At 35.4% G+C, this 10326-nt stretch overlaps 1 protein-coding gene and 1 long non-coding RNA gene across 4 annotated transcripts in view; one reads left to right on the top strand and one right to left on the bottom strand.

Annotated features, from left to right (window-relative positions):
• Window positions 1–8908, top strand: part of LOC138153307 (uncharacterized) — a 24885-nt gene extending 15977 nt beyond the window's left edge. Inside the window, exon 3 of the long non-coding RNA XR_011166340.1 lies at window positions 7967–8908. This is a non-coding gene — a long non-coding RNA (uncharacterized lncRNA). The remainder of the gene's footprint in view (window positions 1–7966) is intronic.
• Window positions 1–10326, bottom strand: part of PTPRK (protein tyrosine phosphatase receptor type K) — a 759288-nt gene that overhangs the window by 510059 nt on the left and 238903 nt on the right. The window lies entirely within an intron of this gene.

The following is a 10326-nucleotide window of genomic DNA, read 5'->3' as shown; positions in this document are numbered from 1 at the left end:
AGAGAGAGAGAGAGAGAGAGAGAGAGAGAGAGAGAGAGAGAGAGAGAGAATCACACATTTCTATACATACTTCTATTTATCTGTTCTTTCTCTGGATGAAGATAGCATCTCCTTTAATATGTCCTTAGTAGTTTATTTGGGTATTTATAGTAGTCAAAATGACTCAGTCATTCAAAGTTGTTGTTGTTACTCTATACAATGTTCTCTTGGTTCTTTATATATTCTTCATTATATTATGCAAGTCTATTCTGTTAAGTAATCAGAGACAAGTCACTTGGTTTCTCTAAACTTCAGTTTCCTCATCTGTAAAAACATAAATAATATCCGCAGTACTTACGTCACAGAGTTTTGGTAAAGATCAAATAAGATATCATTTAAATAGAACTTTATCGACCTGGAAATCGGAAAGATGTGAGTTGAATCCCACCTCAAATACTGTGCAGGTTTGTTACAGTGACCAAGCCACATAAACACTCAGCCTCAGTTTCCTCTTCTCTAAAATGAGGATAATTATAGCACCTACTTAAAAGGGTTTTAGTTGGGATCAAATGAAAAATTATATGTAAAGCATCATAAACTGCTTTATGAATGCTAGCTGAAAGAACTATAAAAATATCAGTTATTTTTACTGCAATTTTATTCCAAGACAGTAAGTTATCCTGCTATTACTTTATTGCATTTTGCCTTTACATGGACCATTACACTGAATAAATGCACTGGAATGTAAACCTGTTAGAATATAAGCTACTAGAGGGAAGAAAGCCTATTATTTGGCTTTTCTAGTCCTTAGCACAGTGTCTGATGTATAAAAAGTAATTATTAAATAAAAGATTATTGAGTGACTGACTCCTCTTCAAGAGGCTCACTGAAAGTTGCTTCAGGAAATTCCAGGAGCAGAAGCGATGAAAAAGGATGAACATTCAGATCCCATGTGATTTTAAGATTTTTTTTTATCTTTTTAATACTCTTATTCCATATAATTTGAAAAATATGAGTGTTGTATTCAGCAGGACAATAGCAAATACAAATGTTCTCAATTTTTAAATCAACATTCAATCTGAGTGATTGGGGTCACCAGTTTTGTCTGCCATAAGAATCTGGTACAGTTAATTTGTTGAATCCCAAGCATACTTTGGCATCTGTATTCAAACTATGGAGATCTGTCATCTGTTAGCTGAATGATATGAATGGTAACAAGTTTATAGTTTACAGATCTCACCACCCAATCATCTATCTAGGAATTTGGTGGGAGGTCTTTTGTCATTTAAATGGTGATTATTGTTTCTACATTTTGCTCTATTCTATATTTTTCTAAATGATTTCTACATATTTCTTTATGAAGTCTCTGTAAAAACAAAAGTATGTAGTGGCAAGAACAGAAAGAATACTCCAAGATATTGCTTTACTCACATATACATACACACACACACACACACACACACACACACACACACACACACACATATAAATGGAGAGAAAAACTATCCTCTGAGTGAAGGGGACAGAGTACTGGATTTGGGGTCAAAGGACCTGTGCCAATTCACTCCTTGTGTGGTCTTAAAGAAATGACAACCACCCTGAGCCTTAGTCCCTTCATTTGCCAAATAACATGTGTCTAAATCTATTATCCTCTAGAAATCATCCATGGAAGAATTATCAGGTTTTGTTCACTTCCAGTCTATGCCTTTCTAGGTACAAAAAGTTTTATTCTGTCCATATGAACCTTTCCAAGATGAATTTAAACAAAGGATTGTTTATGAGGCAAAGATCTTTGGATATTAAGACACTCCACACCAGTCAGCCTCAGGACCTAGCCTAGAAGCAAGGATGATAGCATGTCTACATTCCTCTAGAATTAAGGTTCCAGGAAAAATTCTCAGGCACTGAAAAATGATCCACAGAGTATAAGACATTCATTAAGATGTGTCTACACCATATCAAATGTGAAATTCTTTACCCAGTATCAACAGGTATAAATAACCAAAACATAAAGTAGAAAATAAATTAAGAGTCATATGTGTTGTTAAGTAAATAAAAGGTAATTAGAAGGAAGTTTGAGAATGTATCATGAGAAATCTACATAAACAGAGAAGGGGTCCTTGAAATAGTTGTGTGTGATGTGAGTGTATGTAAGTTTAAAAAAAAAGACCCAGGATTATATAGAATTTTTGCATCCATATAGACGATTTTTACCCACCTCGGGGCAAAAGAGTTAGAACATACCATTACTTTTTGCTTTTATTTGCACTTCAAGTCCTGGAATCCATTTTCTTGTACTAAGTCAAGCTAATATTGTTATCACCAAAAAGTGTATATGATAATAATAGATATTCTGATGGCACTATTAATTTGAATCAAAATTCCCACTGTTAAGTATATGACCTAAGGAATTCAAACACAGAAAGGCTCCCTGTACACCAAAATGTTAATGCAACATTTTTATGGTAAAAACTGAAAAGAAGATGCCCATCTATTTGTACTATCTTGCCCCAAATATCCAATAACATGCCAATTTTTGCCATTTTTACTTCCACAATAGCTGTTACATTTATCTCATCTCCACTCACATGGCCACTACTCTTTTTCATGGCCTCATCACCTTTCATCTAGACTTCAAATTAATTTCACCTAGACTTCCGGTTTCAAGTCTCTTCCATTTTTTATTCATCTTACATACAGGTAATAAAATGGTTTTCTTAAAATTCAGATCAGACCATCTTACTCCCTTACTCAAAAGCAAAAATTCCAATGGCTCCCTATTGCTGCTGAGTTCAAATATAATCTCCAGCTTGGCTTTTATAACTCTTGACAATCTGGTCATGAGTTACTTTTGCAATTACTTTTCTTTCTACACTCTACAATCCAAGCAAATTGGCCTTCCTGATGTTCTTCCAACCCATGCCTGGAATGTACTCCCTCCTTACCTTCTACTTTTAGAATCTCTTACTCCTTTAAAAACTATACTTCAATGCAGCTTTCTACATACAGTCTTTCTTTATTCCCCCTACCTTTGTAATGATCTCCTCCCAAAAATGTTGTGTTGTATTCATTTATATTTTATACTACCAATTAAAATCCCACCTTCTAAAGAAATCCTTCCCTAATTCCTCTTAATTCTAGTGACTTCCCTAGGTACATTCTTTCCTATTTATCCTGAATATAGCCTGTTTTGTTTATATTTGTTTACATGCTGTCTAGATTGTAAGCTACTTGATGGTAAAGAATATCTTTTGTCACTTTTTGTGTCCCCAGTACATATTAGTAAATGTTTATTAATTGACTGACTGACATACATATCTTGAAGTTATTAGAGTTCTTTTGAGGAAGACATTAGACTATGACCTTGAGTTCAGATCACCCCCCCCCCCAACTAATATAACTTAATTTTTTTCTGACAATGTCTTGACCATAGTGGTCATAGTCTAATGACTGGAGTCTGCTAAACTGTTATTAGAACGTAAGATTCTTGAGGATAGCAGAAGTATCATTTGTCTTTTTAACCCCAGTGCCTAGTACAATGCCTGGCACATAGTAGGCACTTAAAAAATGTTGGGTGATTGTGGGAAAAGGTAAATTGTGGTATATGGAGGTCATGAATTTTGTTTAATAATTATTAAAAATAAAAAGAAACATGGGAAGATATATATAAAATTATGCAAAGTATGGTAAGATTAGACACGGAAAAACAACACAAACAATGCGTATTGCAACAATGAAAATGGAAAAATAAAAAAAATTTCAAAACTGAAAGCTGAGGAAATAGAATGACCAAGGTTGGCTTTGAAGAAGTATAAGAATGTAACCCCTCACTTTCATTGCAATACTAGGGGATGGTGAGTATAAAATCGTTTATAATTGTTAAAGTTGATATATGTAAGTGGTTCTCAAAGAATGATCCAGGAACCACCAGGGTTTCTCAAATTTCATGGGCTGCTATAAAAAAGGTCAGGATGCTTTCTTTCATGGATACCATGAGGTCAAAATGATTTTCATAATAATACTAAGACAATTTAATAAATATCCATAGATAGAACCTACAGGAACAAAAGCTCTTTGGAGTCCTCAATAATTTATAAGTGTGTAAAAGGGTCTTAAGATTAAAATGTTTGAGAACCACTAATAATATAATAAATAATAAATGATTGGTTTTACTGAACTTTTTTTCCTTTTCTCTTTCTTTTGTATTGCTTATTAGAAGTTTCTGCGTGTGAACAGGGAAAGATATAGGGAAATTAAGGCAATGTAACAACAAAATATTATCAATATATTTAAGGAAAAAAGAACAAGGTATTCCAGAGGCATTCTCTTTTCTCCAGAAAGTGACCTTATTCTTCATGACCTCAAAAGACCTCTTATGACTATAAATCTATAAAAATCACACCAAAAAACTAAAATGTTAAAAGGCAAAGGTGTTAAGTCACCTAGAACCTTCACTAAAATCAGTATACACTGTTCTACATTTGGACATTGCTAAAAGGGGTTCATCATTCCAGTAGAATGCTTCTAGTTCTGTAAAGCTGAAAATGTTATTCAATCTACCCTGGTTCCTTATATTTGTGAAAATCCTTGTATATGAAAATGCTGTAAGAAACCATAATCCTGACCCTCAAGATTAGTACTTTTCTGAAGTACCCTTAAATGATGACACTTTCTAAGATCTATGTGAACAAAATTTCTTCCCTGAAAGAAATACTTCCTTTCAGTTGTAGATTAAGCAAGAGACCATCACTAAAGGATTTTCTTTCTCCTTTATCAAATGAATAATGCTCCACAAGATCACTGTTCCTAAGAGTCAGTAAATGGACTCCTCCTTTTAAGGAATCTACCCCTTGATTATTTGCCCAGAGAGTCAAACATTCATTCAACAAACAAGTATTTAGCTCTGTGACTAGAAGAAGTTGAGTTAGTGGCATTCAAACAGGTTACTTAAGGATAACTAAGAAAATTCTGCCTGATCTGTGCCAGAGTTAGAGGTAGGAATAACACTGTTCCTTGTTTTAGGAGAAGAGGGGACATAAAAATTTCCAAGGGGAGTAGCAAGTAAGGATGATTTAGTGGAAGAGTTCATGTTAACAGAATATAAGATCTTTGCTAAATACAAAACAATGTAGGTGCCTGCTGAATCATTTAAAATTTTCACTTGCTGCTATGATTTTTAGACTGGGCTTTAAACATACAAAAAAAAAGTCCCTCGTGCACAACTGTAATGTTAATGGGATTTAAGATCTTAGATGCCCATCTAGACCCCACATGAAGCCCATGAAGGGAAACTTGCTTAGGGGAGGCTGGCTTGTAGGAAGACTTTCATACCTTTTGCTAATTTCTAATTAGGCACTGAGTCATGAGGGTTGTGATGCTTTCTGGCTCTGAGAAGTGTGTGTACATGTATACATGTATGTATATTGGTTGGTATTTTGCCTTGGGGGCTCCCTTATGAGAAGGATCTTGTGATTCCCTGGTGGAGATTCTGAGTGGCCATATGTTCAGAGTTCCCCCACTGCTCAGATGTAAAGGCTCTCTGGAGATCCAGGGATGTATGTAAAGTATATAGCTGATTCAGGCAGTCAGAGCCCTGTCTGTTGGTCTTTATTTCTCTGCTTGTATTTTCTCTGTAGTTCAAGATGCTGACTTTTCTCCTGAACTAGTGAATGTAATTAAAAAGATTGCTGACCCCTTAAACAGCTACCTTTCCTTGTAAAACAGATCTAAGAACCTATACTAGCAGCCATCCTGAGTACAGCAGTGTGGTTGCCACTACAAAGAGTAAAACTTTATGTCACACAAACAGCATGGAATAAATGGGTGAGTGGGGAAAAAGAGTATATATTAAACAATTATTTTATAACAAGCAGTAGGCTAAGTCCTGTGTATAAAAATAAAAGAAGCCAAATGTCCCCTATCTTCAAGAGGTTTATATTCAAACAGAAGAGACCATACGTGGAACACATTTGGCTATTTTTTTTTTTTTGCAAGAAAGAACTTGATTAGAGTCAAAGGACCTACATGTAAATCCTGGCTCTTTTCTTTAATTCCTATGTAAACTTCAACAATAATTTCATCTCTCTGTCTTTAGGTTTCAACCTCTCTAAAATTAAAGTGTGGGGGTTTTGCTTTCATTTATAAAGCAAGAGTTTAGACTAACTTTAGAGGCAGTGGTATAAAAGGGAAAGCATGCTGAATTTAGAAAATATAGGTTTCAGTCCTCACTCTGTCACTTACTTGTATCACTAGGGACCAGGTGACCAGGACAGTACCTGGTGCTAGATAGTCACTTCATGTACCCTTGTTTGATCATCCTTTCCTATTTATGTTGAGAGTATGGTTGTTCTTTAAGCAACCTTCACATTTTACAAATGAGGAAACAGCATATCCAGGTTTGAATCCTCTGAGTCATTTTGGGGACTATTCCTTCCTTTCATCCCTCATTTCCAACAAGTTACAAAATCTAGTAAATTTTACCTCCACATTTCCTCTCCCATCAGTCTCTTCTCTCCAGTCATGCAGCCACCTCCCTAGTTCATGTCTTCAACTAGGCTATTGAAGGATGCTCCTAACAGGTTTCCCTCTAATTTCTCCCTCTTCCAATCTGTCATTCACAAAATTGCCAAATTGATATTCCTAAAGCACAGGTCTGACCATCTCACTACACTGCTCAAGAAGCTCCATTGTTTCCTTCTTGGTTCTGAAATGAAAACTCCTTTTTTTGGTGGGAGGAGGGAGAATCACTTAAAGGCTACACAATCTGGTTCCAGACCTTTCCAAGCATAATACATACTTCTCTTTTCCTACTCTATATTCTAGCTTGCTGGTGCCAGTATACTACATACCATCTCACTTCTTTGCTACAGGCTGTTCTCAGGGTACGGAATGTACTCCCTCCTCTCTTCCAACCCCTCCCAAAGAACTCCCATCTTCCTTTAACACTTGGTTCAAACACCCATTTCCTATCCTGATCACCCTTCACATTGTTAGTGCCTTCCCCACCTCAGTAATTAATTTTAACTTCATATATATAGTTAATACTTATGGTTTTATAGGAACATTTTCCCCCTATGATATGAGATTCTTGAGGGTAGAAACTATTTCCATACTTTCCTTATATCTCCAATGCCTAGCATAGTGTACTGCACAAAGTCTACACTTAAGAAATGCTGGTTTTTAAGCAACCTTCACATTTCACAAATGAGGAAACAGCATTTAACACACTGCCTTGCATAGATAATGGGTAATAATGAATGAAACAATTCCTAATAGCAAGAAGCTTACATTCTAATGGGTGTGTGTATACATACTATCATGTCCATGTAAACATGTATGTGTACCTATTGTATTTACATGTATATGTATACACGTATAATATATGTTTCTATATTACTATATGTGAGTGTATATGATCTAATATAGTTTTATAGATATAGAAAGATAAAACATACACATATATAGTACCATGTATACATATATACATATATACATGTGTACATATATAATATATACAAATACATGTATACTGTATTTTAATATACATATATAATGCGTGTATCTATGTCTGTGTGTGTGTATATATATATGGGTATGCATGTGTAATATGTGAATACATATAGCATAAATATAAAGTTAACATATGTATGGGGGGAAGGGAGAGATTGATTAAATACAAGGTAGTTTGAGAGGGAAGTCACTAGCACACTTCAGAGGGGGGCCAGAAAGGCTTCATGTAGAAGATGGTGCTTAAGCAAGGAGAAAAGCATTTCAGCCATGTAGGGTGGTCCTGAAATGGTGTAGATATGAGAGATGCAGTGAAGCTTGTGAGGAACAGAGAATAAGCTCAGTTTGGCTGGATCACATAGGTTGGGAAGGGGGAAGGGAGGAATGGGAAATAATGTCCAAAAGGACTGGGAAAGACAATTTGGGGATGAATTGTGAAGTGCTTTCAAAGCTAAACAGAGTAATTTATTTTTTATTCTAGACGCAATAGGAAGTTACAGCCAGAAACCAGGTTTCCTGACTCCCAATCAAGCAGGATTAAAAAAAAAAAAAAAACATATGTCGTTCCTTCAGCAGATACTCCATCTACTGATCCTGTGACTTCACACTGGCTGCTTCCTATCCTCATCTCCACCTACTGATATTTATTTTGGTGCATTTGTGGGGGATTCCTTCCAGATTCAATTCAAACTTCACCTTCTACAGGAGACCTCTCCAGGGTCCCCCCCCACCCCAGCTTCTAGTGCTTTCTCTGACATTACCTCTTATTCATACTGTGTGCATCTTATATACACACAGTTATCTTCATGGTATCCTCTCAGATATAATGACAGCTCCTTGAAAGCAGGGAGTGATTCTGTCTTTCTTTGTAACCCTAGAACTAAGCACAACATAAGTAATCAATAATTTCTTATTGACTAACTAAGACATAGTCTTTTTGACTATGACCAGTACAAAAGAAATAGTCATAAAATCATTAGATGTATCTGAGAATTGTATTGTAATATAATTTGAAATACATCAGCATGAAATATTCAGGCTATTAAAATAAAACTTAATATTTAATAAGTTCTAGAATTTTTTTCATCTCTCTGCCACAACTCCTAAGTTCTTCAGTGACATTTTTCATTAATGTAGATTTGGATTACAGTATGCTTCAGTGCATTTCATATTAATTAATTGCTAGACTAAAATAATTTATATAGAAGTACCATGTCCACCCAAATGGTTCTTTGTAATTTGGTAGCTCTATTCTCTGGGATTCCCTAGGAACTCGCAGGACCTTAAAAATTGGTCATGACTCTCCAGCTGAAAAATGCTAACCTAAATAAACTCCATTCACTTCCTTCCCCAAGCCACTAATTGGAGTGGATATTGCTAAATATTAGGTAACTAAAGCTAATGAAGAAGAAGCTTTACACTCCTCTTCCCACCCCCCCCCCCACACTCTATTTTGATAACTGTATCACTCAGCACAATAGGAGGGATTCTAGGGGGGTATTTCAACTTCCCTAATGTTTAGTCATTTGTTTAACTCTCACTTGGATCACTCCAGTTTTACAAATGGAAGGGAAATGGAAAAGGAAATGTTGTTTGTGAGTAAGCTTTCCTACCTGATCCTTGTTGCATCCCCATGTGTAGCTTCTCTTTGTATTTTCTTAACATGAACTCATAGTTTCCAACAGAGCAGGGTAGCCACAGCTACTTGCCTTTCAAGATTACATTCTGAAACTTAACAAGACACTAAACCAGGCAAATGATCATTCAGACTCAATGATAACTTATTTGCATTTTGAAAGTACCACACGATAAAAGATTATTGTCTACATAAAGGAGGATACAATGCATGATTTTGATTTCCCTGAATAAAATACAATTTCCACCAAAAGCTGGAAATTAATCTATTCAACACAAAGAAGTGATTGCCAAAATTATTACACAACTAGTTTTCTCCAGTATGTGTTCACCCACCTACATGCTCTCTCAATATTTAATGTATTATAAGATACAAAGAGAGAAAACAATATAGTCTCTTCATTTCACAACAGAAAGATCTTTCTCATGCATCCCTAATTTTCCTTGTTATCAAGGGACTAATATGCAACAGCTTTCCTCTACTACATGTGTTAAGCCCATGCCTCCCTCACCTCCTTTATAGATTTACATATTCTTTCTTCCTTCCCTCAAAAAGGAATACTTTCCCTTAAAAAGAGACAAAGTGATTCGCCCCAGCTTCCCTAATAAACCTTCAAGAGAATAAAAAGTCCCACCAGGGTGAAGTTGGAGACCTCTCAAACTTGGGTGCCTAAAATCATTGATTTACCAACATCCCAACCCAATGACCTGCAAACCAGATGACTTTCTATAAGGAGGCAAAGGAGAGCAAGGAGACTAAGGAGATGGGGTCTACCATACCACATCTGAAGAGAAGCAGCACCATATACTTGTTGGAAATCATAACTGTTAGGGAAAAATAAAGCAACTTTGTGTTAATTGTTCAATGACTTATGAGAGCCTTCAAAACTGAACTAAGAATGCTGGTACAAGACCCCACACTAACATACCTCTGTCTTCAAATCAAGCCCATAAGATTAAGCAAAGTTTCCATTAGATTTCTTTTTAGCAAATAAATACCATTTTGAGTACCTTAAGAAGAGGAACATAAACTACTCTAACCTCATAGCATTTACCAATGGTATCTCCTTAATGAGCAATTAATAAATTATAATAAATTATTATTATAAATTAATGATTCATTAATGAATTCAATTTTTTTTATTTCAACATCCTGTCCTTCCTCTGTCACTAACCCAACCAATGTGTGACTAAGCAAATTATTAA

Source organism: Petaurus breviceps, unplaced genomic scaffold (assembly GCF_028583685.1).
Source record: "Petaurus breviceps papuanus isolate PSGF00001 unplaced genomic scaffold, PetGlider_PUasm1.0 90977, whole genome shotgun sequence".
Taxonomy (NCBI): Eukaryota; Metazoa; Chordata; class Mammalia; order Diprotodontia; family Petauridae; genus Petaurus; species Petaurus breviceps.
The sequence above is the reverse complement of the archived record's forward strand: the minus strand, read 5'-3'. Positions and strand labels throughout refer to the sequence as shown.